The 19746-nt window shown below is 54.2% G+C and overlaps 1 protein-coding gene across 1 annotated transcript in view; it reads right to left on the reverse strand.

Annotated features, from left to right (window-relative positions):
* Positions 1-19746, reverse strand: part of LOC140598551 (adenylate cyclase type 1-like) — a 64979-nt gene that overhangs the window by 21859 nt on the left and 23374 nt on the right. The window contains exons 7-9 of the mRNA XM_072755345.1: positions 13134-13223; positions 12231-12487; positions 11877-12003 (exon numbers count right to left, since the gene is read on the reverse strand). The gene's annotated coding sequence lies outside the window, so the exon portion shown is untranslated. The remainder of the gene's footprint in view (positions 1-11876; positions 12004-12230; positions 12488-13133; positions 13224-19746) is intronic.

Raw genomic sequence — 19746 nt, forward strand, 5'->3', positions numbered from 1 at the left:
CACCCGCACCCCGAGGTTCAGAGCGGCAATGCCCACGATAGACACACTTTGAAGGGGCCTCAGTGTCCATCGAAAGATGAATGGATATGGAGGGCGTGTGGTCTCTGTACACAATGGAAGATTAGTCAGCCGTTAGGAACGACAAACACCCACCATTTGCTTTGACGTGGATGGAACCAGAGGGTGTTACGGATGAGGGAAGAAAACAAATCAGTGAAAGACAAACATTATATGGTCTCATTCTTTTGGGGAGTATGAAAAAAATTTTGAAAGGGAATAGAGGGGAAAGGAGAAAAAAATGAGTGGGAGATGGCAGAAAGGGAGACAGAACAGGAGAGACTCCTAACCCTGGGAAACGAACAAGGGGTGGAAGAAAAGGAGGAGGGCGGGGGGTGGGGGTGACTGGGTGACGGGCACCGAGGGGGGCACTGGATGGGATGAGCACTGGGGGGTTACGCTCTATGTTGGCAAAATGAACTCCAACAATATATAAACCGATAAACAAACACACAAACCTCCCAAGGCACAAAAGTCCAGGGCCAGTAGGCTTCCCAGGGGAATTCTATCCAAAGCTTCAAGACAAAAGCATACCTATGCTACTAAGCTGCTCCGAAAGATAGCGAGAGATGGAACCCTTCCAACCCTGTTCTTGGAGGCCAGTGTCACCTTGACTCCAAAACCCAAGAACCCACCAAAAGGGAGAATCCTGGACCAATGTCCCTGATGAACGCGGATGCACACCTTCTCCACAAAATACGACCCAACAGGATGCAACGGGATATTATTAAGAAGTTACTCACCGTGAACCAGTGGGGTTTATCCCCAGGGTGCAAGGCTGCTTCAGCACTCGGAGAGCACTCCATGTGCTTCTCCAGATCTGCAAGTGAGAAAACAAGAACCATATGATCCTCTCAAGAGATGCAGAGGAAGCATTTGACAAAATACAGAATCCATGCCCGTTCCAAACGCATCAGAGTACGGGGATACAGGGAACGTCCCTCAGCATCTTCCAAGCCATCTCCGAAAAGCCTGCAGCAAATTATCATTTGCAATGGGGAACCCCTGGGAGCCTTGCCGTGAAGACCAGGCACGAGACTGGGATGTCCACTCTCACCACTGCTATTCTCAACACAGTACGAGACGTCATGGCCTCAGCAGTCAGGCAACAAAACGAAATAAAAGGCATTCAAACTGGCAAAGAAGAAGTCAAACTCTCCCTCTTCGCCAATGACATTATATTGTACCTAGAAAACCCAAAAGACTCTACCACATGATTGCTCAAACTCCCTACAGCAAGTTCGGCAGTGTGGCAGGATACAAACTCGGGGCCCAGAAACTAGTGGCCTTTCTACATGCGGACAAGGAGACCGAGGAAAGGGACATGAGGAAGGGGTCAACCCCATGTATACAACTGCAGCACCCCTAAAAAAGCATGAGCTACCTAGGAAGAACCCTAACCAAAGGTGTAAAGGGTCTCTACCCAAAATGCTGCACAACAAGTCTGAAGGAAACTGAGGAAGACACAAAGAGATGGAAAAGGGTTCCATGCTCCTGGATTGGAAGAATTAATATTCTTGAAAATATCAACGTGACCCAGGGCAACTTACACAACTAATGCAATCCCTGTCAGAAATACCACGGACTCTCTTCAGAGAGCTGGAGCAAGTCCTCTGAAGACTGGTGTGGAATCCGAGAAGACCCCGAATGGCCTCGGGAAGAGTAGCCAAGAAAACCACTGTGGGGGCAGCACAATGCCGGATTTCACGTTGTGCCACGAAGCTGTGACCGGCAAGACAGTGTGATACTGGCACAAAGACAGGCACGCTGATCAATGGAACAGAAGACAGCATCCAGAGGTGGACCCTCAACTCTACGGGTAACGAATATTCAGCCAGGCAGGAAAGACCATGCACGGGGAAAAAGAAAAGACAGTCTCTTCAATAAATGCTTCTGGGAACACTGGACAGCCACAGGCAAAGAATGAAACTGGACCATTCCTCTCACACCATACAGAAGGATAAACTCAAAATGGAAAGGATCTAAATGCAAGACAAGATTCCATCAAAATCCTAGGGGATTTTTTAGGGAGAACACAGGCAACAACACCCTTCTTGAACTGGGCCACAGCAACTTCGTGCAAATTACATCAGCCACAAAGGCCAGAAAAACAAGAGCAAATATGGATCGCTGGGACTTCACCAAGATGAGCAGCTTCCGCACAGCAAAAGAAGCACTCAACAAAACTTAAAGCCAACGCACAGAGTGGGAGAAGATATGTGGAAATGACCCTGTCAGGTAAAGGGCCAGTATCCAAGATCTCTGAAGAACTTCTGCAACTCCACAGCAAAGAGACCAAGGATCCAATCCGGTAGACGGGCAAGAGATGTGAACAGAAATGTCACAGAGGAAGACGTAGGCGTGGCCAACAAGCACATGAGACAATGCGCTGCATCACTGGCCGTCAGGGAAATACAGGTCAAAAGCACAACGAGATCCCACCTGACATACCAGTGACCACGGTGAATGTTAACAAGACAGGAAGCAGCGAATGTCGGCGAGGATGTGGAGAAAGGGGAACCCTCTTGCACTGCTGGTGGGAATGGGACCTGGTGCAGCCACTCCTGGAAAACCGTGTGCAGGTGCCTCAGAGAGGTAACAACGGATCTGCCCTGTGATCCAGCATGGGGGTGCACTGGTGGAGATGTACCCCAATGATACAGCTGAAGGGAAATGCCAGGACACCCGCACCCCGAGGTTTTGACCGGCAACACCCATGATAGCCACACTGCGGAAGGAGCCTCGGTGTCCATCGAAAGATGAATGGATAAGGAGGGCGTGTGTTCTCTGTACACAATGGAAGTTTACTCAGCCGTTATGAACGACAAACACCCACCATTTGCTTCCACGTGGATGGAACCGGAGGGTATTAAGGCTGAGGGAAAGAAGGCAATCGGCGAAGGACAAACATCATATGGTCTCATTCTTCTGGGGAGGATGAAAAAAATAGTGAAAGGGGATAGAGGGGAAAGGAGAGAAAAATTAGTGGGAGATAGGGGAAAGGGAGACTGAACAGGAGAGACTCCTAACACCGCCCCAAGGCCGAGCCCTGACGTTGGACGGTGCCTGCATCGTAACCCGTCTGAGGGCGCAGATGGGTCCACTGCACCTCCCTGAGACCGGGGAGGGGCCCCGCACCCTCCCTGAGCCGCCCGGAGGAGACCTGGCCTGACCCATAGGAGGCACCATCGCCACCCCCCTCCGCCAACAGGTCCCACCACTCCTCCCCCGTGCAGCCCTCTGCCCGGCACCTCGGCGGCCCAAAGGGTGTCGGCCCGGCTTGCCACTTGGGCACCTCCATGTGGCCACCGAGGCCCGCCTTCCCCCGCCCGGCCCCTCCCAGGCACCCGCCGCGCCACCAGCGAGGGCCCGATGCCTCTCGCACAGCCACCCTGGGGCCGTCACGCCTCCTGGGGCCCACGCTGACCTGCGCCGGGGGCCGAGGACTGCAGAGCCGCTGCCGGGAGCCTGGAGCGCGGGGAACCGCGGGCCTGGAGCGGCGGCGCGGCCGAGCAACCTCCTGCCAGGGCCGAGGGGTCGCTGCATCTGTGCCCAGCTCCTCCCGCGGCCACGCCCTGGGGCCTTTGGGTCAAGCTGGGGTCAGGTGCCTGGGCAAGATCCCGGCCACGCCCCAACCCCAGCCACGCCCTGGCCACGCCCAGGCCACAGACAGGCCCGCCCCCAGCAATATACCTAACCAAATAGGTAGAAGATCTATACTCTTAGAGCTATAGAACACTCATGAAAGAAATTGAAGCGAACACAAAAGAATGGAAAAAATTCCATGCTCATGGATTTGAAGAACACATATGGTTAAAATATCTATACTACCCAAAGCGATCCACACAAGTAATGTAATCCGTATCAAAATACCACCAGCACTTTTCACAGAGCCAGAAAAAACAATACCCAAATTTGTATGGAATCACAAAAAAACCCAAATAGCTAGAGCAATCTTGAAAAAGAAAGCAAAGTGGGAGGCATCACAATTCTGGACTTCAAGCTGTATTACAAAGCTGTGATCAAGACACTATGGTACTGGCACAAAAATAAACACATAGATCAGTGGAACAGAATAGAGAGCCCAGAAATGGATACTCAACTCTATGGTCAACTGATCCTTAACAAAGCAAGAGACAATATCCGATGGATAAAAGACTGTCTCTTCAACAAATGGTGTAAGGAAAACTGGACAGCCCCATGCAGAAGAATGAATCCAGACCACTTTCTTACATTCTACAGGCCAAAATTAATTTAGTCAAAATAAATTTGAAACCATAAAAATCCCAGAAGAGACACAGAGTAACCTCCCTGATATTGGCCATAGTAATTTCTTCCTAGACGTGTCTCCAGAGGAAAGGGAAACAAAGCTAAAAGTGAACAATTGGGACCTCATCAAGATAAAAATCTTCTGCACAGTGAAGGAAACAATGAAACTAAAGGCAGCCTACAGAATGGGACAAGATGTTTACAAATGACATACTTGATAAAGGGTTAGTATCCAAAATCTATAGAGAACTTATCCAACTCAACACCCAAAAAACAAATAATCCAGCTAGGAAATAGGCAGAAGACACGAATAGACATTTTTCCAAATAAGCCATACAGATGGCCAACAGACACATGGAAAGATATATAACATCACTCATCATCACGGAAATACAAATCAGGGATCCCTGGGTGGCGCAGCGGTTTGGCGCCTGCCTTTGGCCCAGGGCGCGATCCTGGAGACCCGGAATTGAATCCCACATTGGGCTCCCAGTGCATGGAGCGTGCTGCTCCCTCTGCCTATGTCTCTGCCTCTCTCTCTTTCTCTCTCTGTGACTATCATAAATAAATAAAAATTTAAAAAATTTTTAAAAAGGAAATACAAATCAAACCATGATGAGACATCATCTCACACCTGTCAGAATGGCCAAAATTTACAACTCAAGAAGCAACAAGTGTTGGTGAATATGTAGAGAAAGGGAAACCCTCTTTCATTGCTTGTGGGAATGAAAAGTGGTACAGCTATTCTGGAAAACAGTATGGAGTTTCCTCAAAGAGTTAAAATAGAACTACCCTAAGATCCAGTAATTGCACTACTATGTATTTACCCAAAAGATACAAAAATACTAATTCAAAGGGGTACATGCCCCCTGATGTTTATAGCAGCGTTATCAACAATAGCCAAACTATCAAGAGAGCCTAAATGTTTATCAACGTTCACGGATAAAGATTGTTCTCACCCCAGTGAGAATGGTGAAAATTTACAAGAAAGGAAACACATGTTGGAGAAGATGTAGAGAAAGGGGGACCCTCTTGCACTGTTGGTAGGAACATGAACTGGTGCAGCCACTCTGGAAAACTGTGTGGAGGCTCCTTAAGAAGTTAAAAATAGAGCTACCCTACAGCCCAGCAAGTGCACTGATGGGGATTTACCCCAAAGATACAGATGCAGTGAAACGGTGGGACACCTGCACCCCAATGTTTATAGCAGCAATGTCCACAATAGCCACACTGTGGAAGAAGCCGAGATGTCCTTCAACAGATGAATGGATAAAGATGCGGTCTATGTATACAATGGAATATTATTCTGCCATCAGAAAGGACAAAAACCCACCATTTGCTTCGATGTGGATAGAACTGGAAGGTATTATGCTGAGTGAAAAAGTCAATTGGAGAAGGACAATAATCATATGGTTTCACTCATATGTGGAATATAAGAAATAGTGAAAGGGATTATAAGGGAAAGGAGGGGAAGTGAGCAGGAAAAATTAGAGAGGGAGACAAATCATGAGAGACTCCTAACTCTGGGAAAGAAACAAAGGGTTGCAGAAGGGGAGGTGGGTGGCGGGATGGGGTAACTGGGTGACTGAGGAGGGCACTTGATTGGACGACCACTGGATGTTACACTATATGGTGGAAAATTGAATTTTAATAAAAACAAATACAAATGTAAAAACAAAAACAAAAAAAAGATGTAGTCTATATATATATATGATGGAATACTACTTGGCCATCAAAAAGAATGAAATCTTGCCACTTGCAACATCCTGGTTGGAGCTAGAGCGTATGATGCTAAGTGAAATAAGTCAGTCAGAGAAAGACAAACACCATATAATTTCACTTATGTATGGAATTTAAGAAATGAAACAGATGAACACATGGAGAGAAAAGAGAGAGAGGCAAACCAGGAAACAGATTCTTAACTACAGAGAATACGTTGAGGGTTGCTGAGGGGAGGGGAGAGTGGGAGTGGGTATTAAGGAGGGCACCTGTGATGAGCACTGAGCAGTATGTGTAAGTGATGGATCACTAAATTCTACCCTTGAAACTAATAATAGCTATATGTTAACCATCAAATTTATATAAAAGCTTGAAACCTAAAAGGAATAATAATACAACAAAGAATGCAGCTAATAAAAAGAGGAAGGGAAAAAGAAGAGGGAGAGCAAGAGAGACAAATTATTACTGTTAATAAAGTAATCAATGGAATAATAAATACTGTTTTATATTTTAATAGAATAACAAAAATATTTAATCCAAAGCAGGCAGAAAAAGAGGGAAAATACCACAAAGAACAGATGGGCAGACATGACAAATAGGAGACAGCAAGATAAAAGATTCAAATCCAATGCATCAATAATCATATTAATTATAAATGGTCTGAACAGCTCAATTTAAAAAGCAGAGATTTATAAGTTGGATAAGAAGGCAAGGTCCAATCATATGTTGGTCCAACTGTTTTTTGCTTATGAGAAACCCACCTTAAGTAAAAATGTATAGAAAAGTTAAAAGTAAAATGATAGAAAAATTTATAAAGGGAGCTGGATTACCTATACAATATCATGTAAAGTATACTGCAGAGCCAAGCACATTACCTGGGAAAAGCAGCTCTTTCCATAGTGATAAAGGGGACAAAGGTTCCAACTTACCAAGAGGACAGCCTAATCCTAAACATTTATTATGAACCTAATAATGAATTGCCAAAATACATGAAGGCGGGATCCCTGGGTGGCGCAGCGGTTTGGCGCCTGTCTTTGGCCCAGGGCGCGATCCTGGAGACCCGGGATCGAATCCCACATCGGGCTCCCGGTGCATGGAGCCTGCTTCTCCCTCTGCCTGTGTCTCTGCCTCTCTCTCTCTCTCTCTCTCTCTCTCTCTCTGTGACTATCATAAATAATAAAAAAAAAATACATGAGGGAAAAATTGGTAGAACCGCACAAAATTCTGTCCACAGGTACAACGGGAGATTTCAATATCATTCTCTCAAAAATTGGTAGAATATCTGGGCATAAAGTCCATTAGGGCATAGAAGACCTATGAGCATCCTCGGCCAGGGTGGCCTCATTGGCATTCATGAAACACACCGTCGAAAAAAATAAAAAATAAAAAAATAAAAATAAAAATAAATTTTAAAAAACCACACCATCCAACAGCCACAAAATGAAACATGGATGATAGAGTTTGCAAAAATGAGTTCAGGAGCTTAACCGAGCCAGCCACGTGCCCCTCTTTCTCAAGAAATCTAAAAGAATTCAAGGCATAATCTCTGACCACAGTATAACTAAGGAGAAGTCAGTAACCGAAAGATCCCTGAGTAATCTTCAACAAAAGAATGTATGTCTTCATAACTCTTTGTTGAGGAAGAAGAAAGAAGAAAGAAGAAGAAAGAAGAAAGAAGAAAGAAGAAGAAGAAGAAGAAAGAAGAAGAAGAAGAAGAACAACAACAACAGCAACAACAACAAGAAAGATCTTTGAGCCAAAGGAAAATGAAATGACATTTAAAGGCAAAATTTGTGAATTAAGCAGCACTTGGAGGAAAATGTATAATAAAACCCCTGAGTTAGAGAAAGTACAAATCATCTTGAGAAACTAGAGAATATGAGTAAATTAACCCCAAAGTTATCAGAAGAAAATAAAGATCAGAGTAGAACAGTGAAATTGGAAACTCAAAATAACAGAGAAAGATCAGTAAGACCAAAAGCTATTTCTTGAGATCAATAAAATGTATCAACTTCTAGTCACATTGATCAAAAAAAAAAAAAAAAAGAGTCTACACAATCCTACATCAGGAGAGAGGGGATGTCACCACAAATCTGACAAATGGTAAAGTGGGTAAGAAGGGAATAGTAAAAACAAGTTTGTGATAATCGAATGAACAACGTCAGGGAATGACATAAATTCCCAAAGCTACCTCAAAAAAGAAAAAAAAAAGAAAGTCTTATGGCCCTTTATCTTTAGAGAAGTTCATTTTAGTTCAAACCTTCCTACTCTAAAGACAGACATACAAATCCAAGTCGAAGGCTTCACTTCCCAAAACGTCTGAGGAAGAAATGGTACCAATTCTACAAACTCTTCCAGAAACCCGCAAAGGAAGGAACAGGTCCCCCCTGGTGAGGCCTGCTTCGCTCTGACCTCAAAGCCTTGTCTGGCCTAGAAAATGAGAGAACAACCTATATGTTGGCAAATTGAACACCAATAAAAAATAAATCTAGATAGATAGATAGATTGATTGATAGATAGATGATAGATAGATAGATAGATAGATAGATAGATAGATAGATAGATAGAAATGAGAGAACTACATTATTCATGAGCTTCGACGCAAATCCCCTCACCACGTTTTGGCAAAGCGAATCCAACAACACACAGAACCGTTCCCGCATGACAGGCAAGCCCACGCCAGGCCACCTTCCCTCCGAGTGCCGCCACTATGGCTCCACCACCGATGGGAATCACCCTCCTGAGACAGGCATTCCCTGTGCAGGAACAAGCTGCCCTACTATCACCCAAACTAAGGTCGGCATCCCGATTGTCTGGGGAATCCAAAGAAAACACGGCTCTGGCACACAGGCATTGCGGTGGCCACAGACGAGGAGGCAAGCTCATGCATGCAGGCTCCTGTGACCACCTGGGGTCCATAATTAATTAACCCCAAGACCTGGCCTGACCGTTCCACAACAGCATGAGACTCTGTGATGTCTGCGTGACAGGCTTACCGACCCACAGAGAAAACAGCCAAAGTCAAGAAATGTCCTTGTTTTGCTGGGTTTACAGGAAGGTGAGGTGGCCTTTCCCATTACACGTCCTTGGGAAAATATGTCAGTGTGTCGCACGTAGGCACCCCTTCCCAGTGACACGTGGAGGGTCTCCCTGCCACTGAGCTCCCCGGAAAACTCACCTAGAGGTGGGGGCCCGGGGTATTGCCAGTGGGGAACCCCAGGGCAGGCCCAATCACTGGGCTTACACCATCTAAAGGGACACCGAGAAGAGCGCCTGCCAACCCAGGCGGGGCACCGCAGCCTCTGACTGTGCCGCTGGCCGCACGGCAGGTGCATGGTGAACAAGCCGGAAGCCAGATGCGCACACCCCAGGCCAACCCGGCTCTCCAGCGCACCCTGACTGCTCTCCTCAAGCTGAGTAGCTAATCACAACTAAAGACCTGAAACCAGATGGGCCAGCTGACCGTGGGGTGGGCACCTCTAGGGACCAGCCAGCCCGGTCCCCCTGGACAGCCAGCCGCAGCCAGACAAGAGTCCCCTGAGTCCCCTGGCACAGCCCACGAGAGACTCTGTGCTCCGTCACCTGGTGAGGCTGTGGCAAACAGCAGCAGTCGGGTCTCCCTTCTGGGAGCCCTCGTATGCGGCCATCTGTCTGGCATCGGCTCCGACCTGAGACCTCTGGGCTTGGCCATGGTGGAGCATCAGCAGGCCAGGGCCCCTCCTGGCATGGTACAGAGGGCCAGCCGGGTCCCTTGGCTGAAAGCTGTGAGTCTTGTCTGGTGGCCTGCCTCGGGGCGCCTGCAGTGGCCCTAGACCCGCCCATCTCAGGTGAGCCGATGGTCCTACCCCTGACCCACCCAATCCGGGCTGTGGTCGGGCCCTCATGTGGGATGACGGTGGCAGCTCAAGTCCCTTCAGGGACAGAGCCAGCATCTGGTGCGTTCCCTGGTCTGCAGGGGGACTCAAGCCAGCACTGTACACCCGCCACCCCAGGACGTCCCAGCCCCATGGACAGGGGTTCAGAGGGCTCGGCATTCCAGAGCCTCTGCCCACCCAGAACACAGAATCCACTGGGTGTACACTGAAGACGGCACCAGGCAGCGAGCCCCTCAGGATCAGGGGTCTCCCCAGCACTCGGGGGCATGGGCTGCCCAGAGCAGACGCGGGATGGGCAATGAGCAGAAGCACGCATCCATGGGGTTGGGGCGGCAGACGTAGGGAGTGACCACTGCTGGGTACAGGGCTCTCTGGGAACATGAAGATGCTCTAACCCTGACCATGGCGACGGTGGCCCAAGTCTGTAAATACACTGGAAATCACCGAACTGCATACTTTACAGCCATGAAGCGTGAAGAGCGTGGTTTTAACCTCAGTACACGTGTTACGCGGTAAAGAATAATTAGGCTACGTTGTCCCCCGGCATACGGACGTGTGTGCAGACCCCCTATGTACTCGGGTATGCACACGCGCATGCACACAGCTTCCCCTCCTCTGTCTACCCGGAGGAATGGAATCACCCTTCATGGTCCCGAACACGCATCCAGCCCGTACATCCTTAGCGGGGACCTGTCTTTCCCAGGTTAACAAAACCAGAGTAAAGGTATCAGACTGGCCTCCTGCAGGTGGAGCGTCCCAAGAGATGAACAAGGCAGCGTCCAGAGGCCGCCCAGCCACACCGAGCGCTTACTGCATGCCAGGCCCACCGCCAAGCCCGTCCTGGTGGGGAACTAGTCACTGTATCCTCACCCAGGCTGGAAGGTTTTGTGTCACCTGGACCGGGCCACAGGGCGCCCACACGGCCACCAAACATCACTTCCAGGTGTCCGTGCTGGTCTCTGCAGCCCATGGTCTTCTTCAGCGAGGGTGACCTCACCCCCCAATCCTCTGGGCTCCACCTGTCTGGCATAGACCAGTGGCTCTCCCTGCATTCTGGACCCCAGGCGGGCCCCAGGCTGGACATAGCACTCCCAGGATGAGGTGACTGCCCCCCTGCTCCAGACACCATTCAGACCCTGGCTCCTCCCTGCTGGGCCATGTATCAGCCGCCCGGACCCGAGCACCTCACATCGCTGCCCTGCTCCCCACCTGCAGGCCCATGCCCTGGGCAGGGCTGCCATGAAGACCAGACACCATTAAATGCCTCGGATGCTAGAGAGTGGCTTCGTAATACATCAGGATTAGAAAAAGCTCCTGAGAGCTCGCATCCACCGTCTCTGTTCTAGAGCATGCCCCCTGCTCACTTCTAGCCGGGGAAGCCAAGGGAGGCCCCCCACTCAGGGTCCAGACGTCTGCAAGTTGCACGGGTGGACTTGTCCAGCAAGCCGGATGGCCTCCCCATCCGGAGGTGAGGGACACAGCAGGTGACGAGGGGGGCCCCTCGCGCATGCCCAGCTGGCCCAGACGTGCACTGGTGTGCTGGTCGCCTGGCAGGTGCACAGCCCATGCCTCCGGTTGTCATCCCCTCCCTCCCCGGCTCGGGGCCGACAGCTCACATACCTGCACCCGCACACCTACTAACTTGGGTGGGTGGTGCAAGAGTCAGTGTTTTCTGGAGACTCCCATGACCCTGGGGAGACCCGCTGTCCCATGCAGCGCAGCAAAGGCTGAGCCACTGTGCGCGGCAGCCGTAATGCCAGATGCCTCGGGATGGGGAGCTCACTGTTCAGGATGCCACCAAACTCCTGTGCCTGTCAGGCGGGGCTCATAGGACTGTACTCAGCTTCCCCTGGTCCCCATCCTGCCCCAGCACTAGCCCCTCCACCCGCACGGCCCCTCCCCAGGGGCTCCTTTGCCGCACCCCACCATTCCTGAAGCACACAGAGCGCATCTTGCCTGTGCTGTCCAGAGGTAGTCCAGCTGCAGCGTGACATCCACCTGCCAGGTGTGCAGGGCCAGCGTTCACGAGAACAGCAGGATGGCCATGATGGGCTTGAAGCCGTGCCTGGACACCGCGCCACCCCTGGTGGGGGGCAAGGAGGGAAACCTCATCAGTACAGAGGGCCTGAGACCCGTGCACGGGCCCCCGGGGCAGGCAGGTCGGCAGCACCTGCCACCGGCCCGGCTGCAGCACCTCCCGCCCGAACCGAGGCCTCTCTGGCCCTGGGCCCAAATGGACACACGGAGAAGCCGCGGAAGCAGGCAGCGCCTGACGGGTGTGTCCAGGGAGCCTGGCAGCAGCGCACCTACCCCAAGGCCCGGGTGTAGCCGCTGAGCTCTAGGACCAGGATGTAGGACGCGGTGAGCACGAGGAGCAGGATCATTTTGGGCAGGGAGGACACTCGCAGGAAGATGGCCAGTGGAAGCGTTCCCACCAGGCCGCAGAGCAGGGCGTGGGGCGCAGACTCGCAGGGTGAAGTGGCTAGCAGTGTGTTGTGGTTGCCGGGTGTCAGGACCACCAGGGACCTGTTGGGGCTGGAGCTCCAGGCCCAGGGCAGACAGCCCACCTGGAGGGGGCAAAGGGGTGGGCAGAGGGGGCAGCAGCAGAGGTGGAGGGGGAAGGGGTGGAGAAGGCAGGGGCAGAGGGGACAGAGGGTCAAGAGGAGGCAGGGATGGAGGGGATGGTGGGGAGTGGAGACAGCAGGGGCAGGAGTGGAGGGGGCAGGGGCAGAGGGGTCAGGGACAGAAGAGCAGGGGTGGAGGATCCAGGGGCAAAAGACCAGGGGTGGAGGAGCCAGGGGCAGAAGAGCAGGGGTGGAGGGGCAGGGGTGTTGAGGCAGGGGCAGGGGTGGCAGGGAGACGGGGGCTCAGGACCAGCTGCCCTCAGCCCCACCTGCACCGTCCACCTGCTGCTACAGCTTCCTGTGGGAAGGAGGGGATGCCCCCAGGTGCCGCCCGCCCCTCCCTTGCTGTGCCCTCCAGGCTCCTCCCAGTGTAGGCTGGGAGAAGCAAGAGACCCCCCTCGGCCCCCCAGACAGCCCCTGCCACCCTCCTGGTACTCAGCGCCCCACCCCCCTGCCCTGACTTCTGCCCCAGCTTCTACTGCGCACTGGGGAGGGGCTGGGTGTCCCTTCACCCGGAGACAGCCTCCCTCACCCCTGCACACCTCGGGGGCTCCCCCCGCTACACCCTGCTGCCTGCAGACATGCTCACCACACATCCTTGGGCGACGGAGTAGGTCAAGACCACTATGAAAATACACAAGACGGTGCGGATCTGGATGGTCAGGCATCCTGGAAAACACTGGACAATAAAACATATTACTGTGAACACAGGCGTTTCTTAGAGTTGGTTCGGGTCGCAGGAACGGTCACAGCACAGAATGTGCCGCATGCCCTGGTGCCGCTGGCTCCCCACCCAGCCCCCACACACACATCTCAGCTATGCCCAGGCTTCCTCTCCCAGGTCGACGCTGCCAAAATTAAAAGAAACAAAAACTACTGTCTTTCAGTGAAAAACAACCACACCCGCCACCGTGTGCCCCACACTGTGACTCTGGCACTAGAATGAACTGGTTAATTTGAGATTTTTATTACATTAAATCCTTACTATGTCATGTGTTTTGCAAGTTCATATATTGTTATTATATTAAATAAGGATTTACACATACTTGTGTCTTTTTTTAGGTACTTTAAATTTTATCATTTTCTTCACATAGATTTTAAACTGTTTTTGTTACTAGAAATTTTATTTTAAATCTATTTGGGTGAACCTGGGCAGCTCAGGACATGATCTCAGGGTCCTGGGACCGAGTCCCACGTCGGGCTCCCCACTCGGCAAGGAGTCTGTTTCTCCCACTCCCTCTGCCCGTCCCCAAAATTGTGCTCTTTCTTGCTCTCTCTCAAATAAAATCTTTCTAAAAGTGCCTGCGCGCTTAATAGAAGGCAGCTTAAATACATTTTGCAATAGTCAACATGTGACTTTGTGGATAAAAGCGCAAAGCTCTTTTTAGATTCACGCTCGTGAAATTTGAAAGAAAAACTAATATAAAGACTGCAGGGACCCTGCACAAGATGCTGATGAGACCCGCAGCCAGCCAGGGCCAGCCCCCTCCGCGGCCCTCCCCTGGGGAAGTCTCGACCGTCCTGTCCCCACCAGCTGGCCTTCTGGGTCCAACGGGACTCCCACGGCGCAGCCACAGTTCCGGATTCCATTCAGGATTCCTGAGCCTGATGCTGCCACACTGCGCAGACACGCTGGGCCCCCAGATCTCAGGGAGAGGAGCCCCCTGCGGTGGCGCCAGCCCCGACTGCTCACACCTCGCACTAGCCACCTCCCTCCCTGTCCAATCTCGTGTCCGCCCCTGGCCGGGATAGAGATGTGCCCACGGACCCTTGCCCGGCCGACAAGGCACACGCTGCTCACGCATTCGCTCAGCAAACGCAGGGTAAGGCTCCTCCGGCTGTGGACATCAGGAGCCCCTGGAGGCACTGCCCAGGCCTGGCCTCTGGTGGCCACTGGTGACTGGAGGGCCACCGGCCGATGCTCAGCAAGCTGTGCCCGGGGTGCAGGGAGGCTGAAGCGGGAGGCAGCCCGGAGTGTGCAAGCGGGGCTCAGAGTCGGGGGCAGCCTGCGGGGCGGATGCGCCATTCCCATTTGGCTGCCAACTGGCCAAGCGGTGGTGGGTTCCGACGATGATGCCTCACGGGGGACACAATCTGCCCACGTGGCTCCTCTGGTCTGGCCCTCCCTCTGCGCTCTACTCACTGAAGGGGACACGCGGCGGGCGCTAGCCGCTCCCGGATGTCCTACTGATGAGCAGGGACTTACAAGTCCTGGATGCACTCACCCAGGACAGCTCTGCTCCCGCCACACACGTGCCAGCGCCACACGACGCTCGGCGGAAATGGGAGAGCCAGCGAGCCGCCGGGGGCTGGCCTCGGTCACATCTGCCCCGGGGCGCCCGCTGAGCGCCTGTCACACCGTCCACACTCCGGGCACCTCGGTGCTGCTCCATCGGCTGCCCGGGCGCCAGCTCCCCTGCACTCACTCCACAGTGCACAGTGACATACAGGGACCCGGTGTCTTGGGACCCAGGCCTCGGGGCCACTGAGCACAGCGGAGTGCACAGTGCTGGGCACACTCCCTCGCCGGGTGCAGAGAGCACGCCAGGGCTAGGACGCAGGCTAGCAGGAACCACGGGGTGCTGTGGCCTTGCGTGACCTGTCATCCTCGTCACAGGCCCAGCTCAGGGTCGTGGACACCTGGCCAGCTGGGTGCTCCATGCCAAGACCCCCGCCACATGAGATCGGAGACGTGGGCAGTCATCTGCTCACACTCGCAGGGCCCCAGGGTTCCTGCCCCTACCCCAGCCAGGTGTCTCCCCTGCCCTCTGCCCGCCCTGGGGATCTCCAGGCCCACCGGCAACAAGCCCACAGCAGACACAGACCAGCTCGTGGGCCTTCTCCATTCATGAGCTCGTGGGTGGGTGGGAGCCCCCAGAGCGGCTGGCTGCCCCGATAGGTGAACCCCAGCCCCAGAGGGACAGGCAGGGACTCGGAAGGAGCACGACCAGAACAGTGTGCCAAAGAAGCCACTGCCGTGACACACGTATGTGGAAAGAGTGGTCTGAGTGGGAGGAAAGTGCCCGTGTCCCGTGTGAACAGCACCCACAGGGACCTCGGTGGATGCAGTGTGATGATGGACAGCCCGCTCTGCAGACACGGAGGAGGTGACATTCAGGACACGGGGCCCGCTTGCCTCGGCCGACCTGAACGCGGCCAGCGCCGAGGCCCAGTGGCCCCCAGAGATGCAGGGAGCCCCCACCAGCCGAGCTCCTCCCAACCAGGGACCCGGGAAGGGATGCCGGGAACGGGGGTCCCTCCCCGCCCAGTGACAGGCCCCAAAGCCAGCAGACCCCTCACCCCAGCCATGCTGCCGAGCCTACTGCGGCCCGGCGTTCTCACGGGGGAGGGAGGGGACCCCACAGCCTGGAGCTGCTGCTCTTGCCACGGCCCCACCCCCACCCCATCTGGACACAGCAGCTTTGCTGATGTGGAAATGGCCTTTTGAAGATTCAGGGATGGTGTCAACTGGGCAGCCGCCCTTGCAGAGCTGGGGCACGTCCTCCTGGGCGCTGGGGTGCTGTCTGGGCCTGGCGGTGCCCCGTGACCCCCGAAACATTTGTCGAAACGTCAGAACTCTCAGCCTCAGTCATAAACACAGCCAGAGGCGCACGGTAAGACCAGCCTGGATCTGCTGCCTGTGACACGGCACAGGACGGCCCAGGGTTCCTCCCCCAGTGCCGTGCCCCGAAGAGCTACCACACCCAGCCCACAGCCACCCATGGCGGAGGGTCGCAGTGTGACCGGGGGGACGGGTTCCTGACCGAGGACTCCAGAGGACCCGGCTCAGCAGCAAGAGGTCTTGAAAGCCAGACGGTGGCGGAAGGGGAAATGGGCGGACTGGGGCGCAAAAACTCCACGCGCCAGGGCAGGTGACGGCCCCCCAACGAGCCCATGGGACCCCGCCAACAGCGAGCCTGCGGGCCGCTGCCCTCTAGCACGTGCTGCCCACAGCCTGGAGCCAGCGGGCGTGCGTGCCCTGAGACCTCCGAGGCAGTGGTCACTGGCCCGGCAGCAGCAGGAGGTTGGGACTGACGCTGCAGCTGGGAGCGGGGGTGGCCAGAACCATGCAGCAGGGCCACGCCCGCCTACCACCTGCTTTCTACTCGTGTCCTCGCTCTCCTGGCCCGCAGGTTCCAGACTCCCCCGGGGATGGGCACCAGCCCAGCTGAGGAGGAAGGCCAGGTCCTGGGGAGAGACCTTCCTACACAGTATGCTAGGACATGCTGCTTCCTGGGGCTGACTGGAGACGCCAGGGCGCAGGGAGGGCAGCTCGCGGGCTCTCTGCGGGAGATGCCACGGGAGCTGGCTCTTCTGTTACCTGTGAAGCCACGGTCCTGTCGGCCAGCACGCCCACAGCCCTGCAGGAGCGGGACTGCCAGCGTGGGTGCTGAGACCCACCCCCCGTCTCGCCCCCAACTCCTGAGCCTGCATACGCGTTCGCTCACATGTAACGGGGTAGCGCGCTCTTCTGAAAAGTGAACGCTGCTGGTCACAGAGACCAATGGCCACGCGTGGACTCCATTTGGCCTCTCCTAGCTGTGAGGCCGGTCGCTGCTCATCTTTTCGGTCAGTTTGCTTATACACTCGTGGAGCAAACACATCCGTGGAAAATAGTTGTAATATAGAAAAAAAAAACAAAACAGCACATCAGCTCCAAACCCGGGAGAAACCCCCTCGGAACGTTAAGCACAGCCATCAAACATGGCCTGGCGGATTGTCCGTGGTTGCACGTCCTTGGGCCACACCATCCACACGAAAGGCAGTCGTGCCAACTCCATCAATGACCCTGTGACCGCCTGTAAGCACAACAGGTGTGTAACATCGCCAAGGCCACCAGGAGCGATGCCAAGGAGCACAACAGGATACCTGCCTCTCCGTGGAGGGTGCTGTGGCCAGGACCCCACGCATCGACCTAGGCACACGGTGCCGGTATCCCGAGCCTGAGCCTGTGGCCGAGGGTGTGTGAGACAGGCAGCCGTGGCCACCGTGGCCACCTCCCTGGGCTCGACACAGCCTGATTTACACGGGCACCTGGAGCTTACGGCCCAGGATGAGGTGTCGCCAGGGGCAGGGCCTGTGCAAGCCTCTGTGCTGGACGAGGATGCGTCCACCCCTTCTGCTCACAACATGGGTCTGCCCAGGCTCCAGCAAGCACCCTCAGAGCAAAGCATACCTGAACCTGCAGAGGCTCGCAGACAGTCCCTTCCTGCCCAGCGGCCAGCCCTGGTCCCACTGCCCCCCACCCAGGGCCGGCTGTCCTGCTCCCACTGGCACTCGTGGCCACCTGGTCCAGCTCAGGCCCCTCCTAGCTGTCACCCTGCACCCTCACGCCCGTGCTCTGCTGGCCCACGGCACTGCAGCCCCCCCCCATCCCCAACTCCTGGCCTCCTCCTGGCCCCACTGACCCTGTCCCTTGGTCCTCCAGCTTCTCCCCTTGTGTGCCAGGCTCCCGCTACTGGTGCATATCAACTCAATTCTGTCCTGCATCACAGACAGGGACATGGAGGCACGGAGTTCCCAGTGCCAGCAACCCCAGCAATGCGGGAGCCAATGGGAGGATGGAGGTCCCAGGGGGCCATGGGGCTGGCCCAGCAGCCCGGATGCCCTGCCTGTGGCCTCCTGCCCTGTCCCAGAGGAAAGCGCATGCCCAGCTGACTCGTGCTTTCCCACGGAGGCCCTGCTACCCTGGACCCTGGCTCAACCATATGCACATCTTCGCCCACCCGTACCTCCCTCCACTGAGGCTGGGCCCCACCTGCTGGTTGCCACCCCTCCACACCATCTCTGAGCCACACCCCGGGGAGGACACTCAGAGCTAGCGCAGAGGCACCAACGGACATGACACTCCGAATTCCACATGCTTCGGCTAAGCCACCTCTGCCAGGAGGGACATGTCCGTCACAGCACCCGGCTCCCGGCTCCCCGGGAGGGGGTGGCAGGCCATCGAGTCAGCTCCACCTGTCACACTCTCCCCCAAAATTACATGAAAACACCATCTTATTTAAAGCTGAAAATTGCAGTTTCCAAACCACGTATCACCCTATGAAGAACAAACAACTGGAAATTGGTTTAAATAAATAACATCTTTTCAATTAAAAGAAAAAAAAAAGTTCCCAATGAAGAACAAAGAAGTAAAGTGGATAAAAGCGAATTTAGTTTTTTAAAAAGTTGCCGTTTCCAACAATTACACAAAGAGAATCCTGAGTCAGCAGGACATGGCCATGGGGTGAAGCAGGGTAATGGGGTGCATAAAGACACGGACAGGGGAGCCACAGCGGGGCTGGGACCGAGCGCTGTCCCAGGAGCACAGCCACCCATGGAGCCAGCCCAGCCCCCACCCCAAAGCTCACAGCAGCAAAGCCAACAGAGAACCCTCCACAGTGCAGGTGTCCTGTCCACCACGCAGGCGTATGATGGATCGCTGGTTCCCTGCCCTGAGGGACTCTCCACTCAGAACACCCCACGGCCCTCATCCCATCACTATGGACCACCTGCCCAGTGTCCCAGGGGCGCTCCTGGAACTCCGAGCAGGATCCAGCACACAAAAGGGCTTGGGGAGCTCCTGCTACTCTCCACTGCCCCACCGTCCTGTCAAGAGGACAAGCGGAGGCCACACATGTACCGGCCCAGGTGATGTGCAGGTAAAGGACACAGGCAAATACACATACCTGCCCAGGTGATATACAGATGCAAGACACACATGTACCTGTCACAAGCAGGATGTAAGCACACACAGGCACATACACCTGGATCTAGGTGATGCACAGGTACGGGACATATGCACACACACTCCTGGACCTGAGTGATGTGCGGGTACAGGACACATGCATACATAAGTATCTGGACCCAGGTGATGTGCAGGTACAGGACACATGCACACATAAGTATCTGGACCCAGGTGATGTACAGGTACAGGACACAAGCACACATAAGTAGCTGGACCCAGGTGATGCACAGGACACACATGCACACACACGGATCATAGGTCCACATGGACCATAGGTCAGGGAGAAGTACAACAGGCACCTGGACCCAGGTAATGTGCAGGTACAGGACACAGGCATACAGGCACCTGGGCCATGTGGATTGCAGGTCAGGGAGACACACAACAAGCACCTGGACCCAGGTGATGTGCAGGTTCAGGACACATGCACACACACTCCTGGACCTCAGTGATGTGCAGATACAGGACACATGCA

This window comes from Vulpes vulpes, chromosome 4 (assembly GCF_048418805.1).
Source record: "Vulpes vulpes isolate BD-2025 chromosome 4, VulVul3, whole genome shotgun sequence".
Classification (NCBI taxonomy): Eukaryota; Metazoa; Chordata; class Mammalia; order Carnivora; family Canidae; genus Vulpes; species Vulpes vulpes.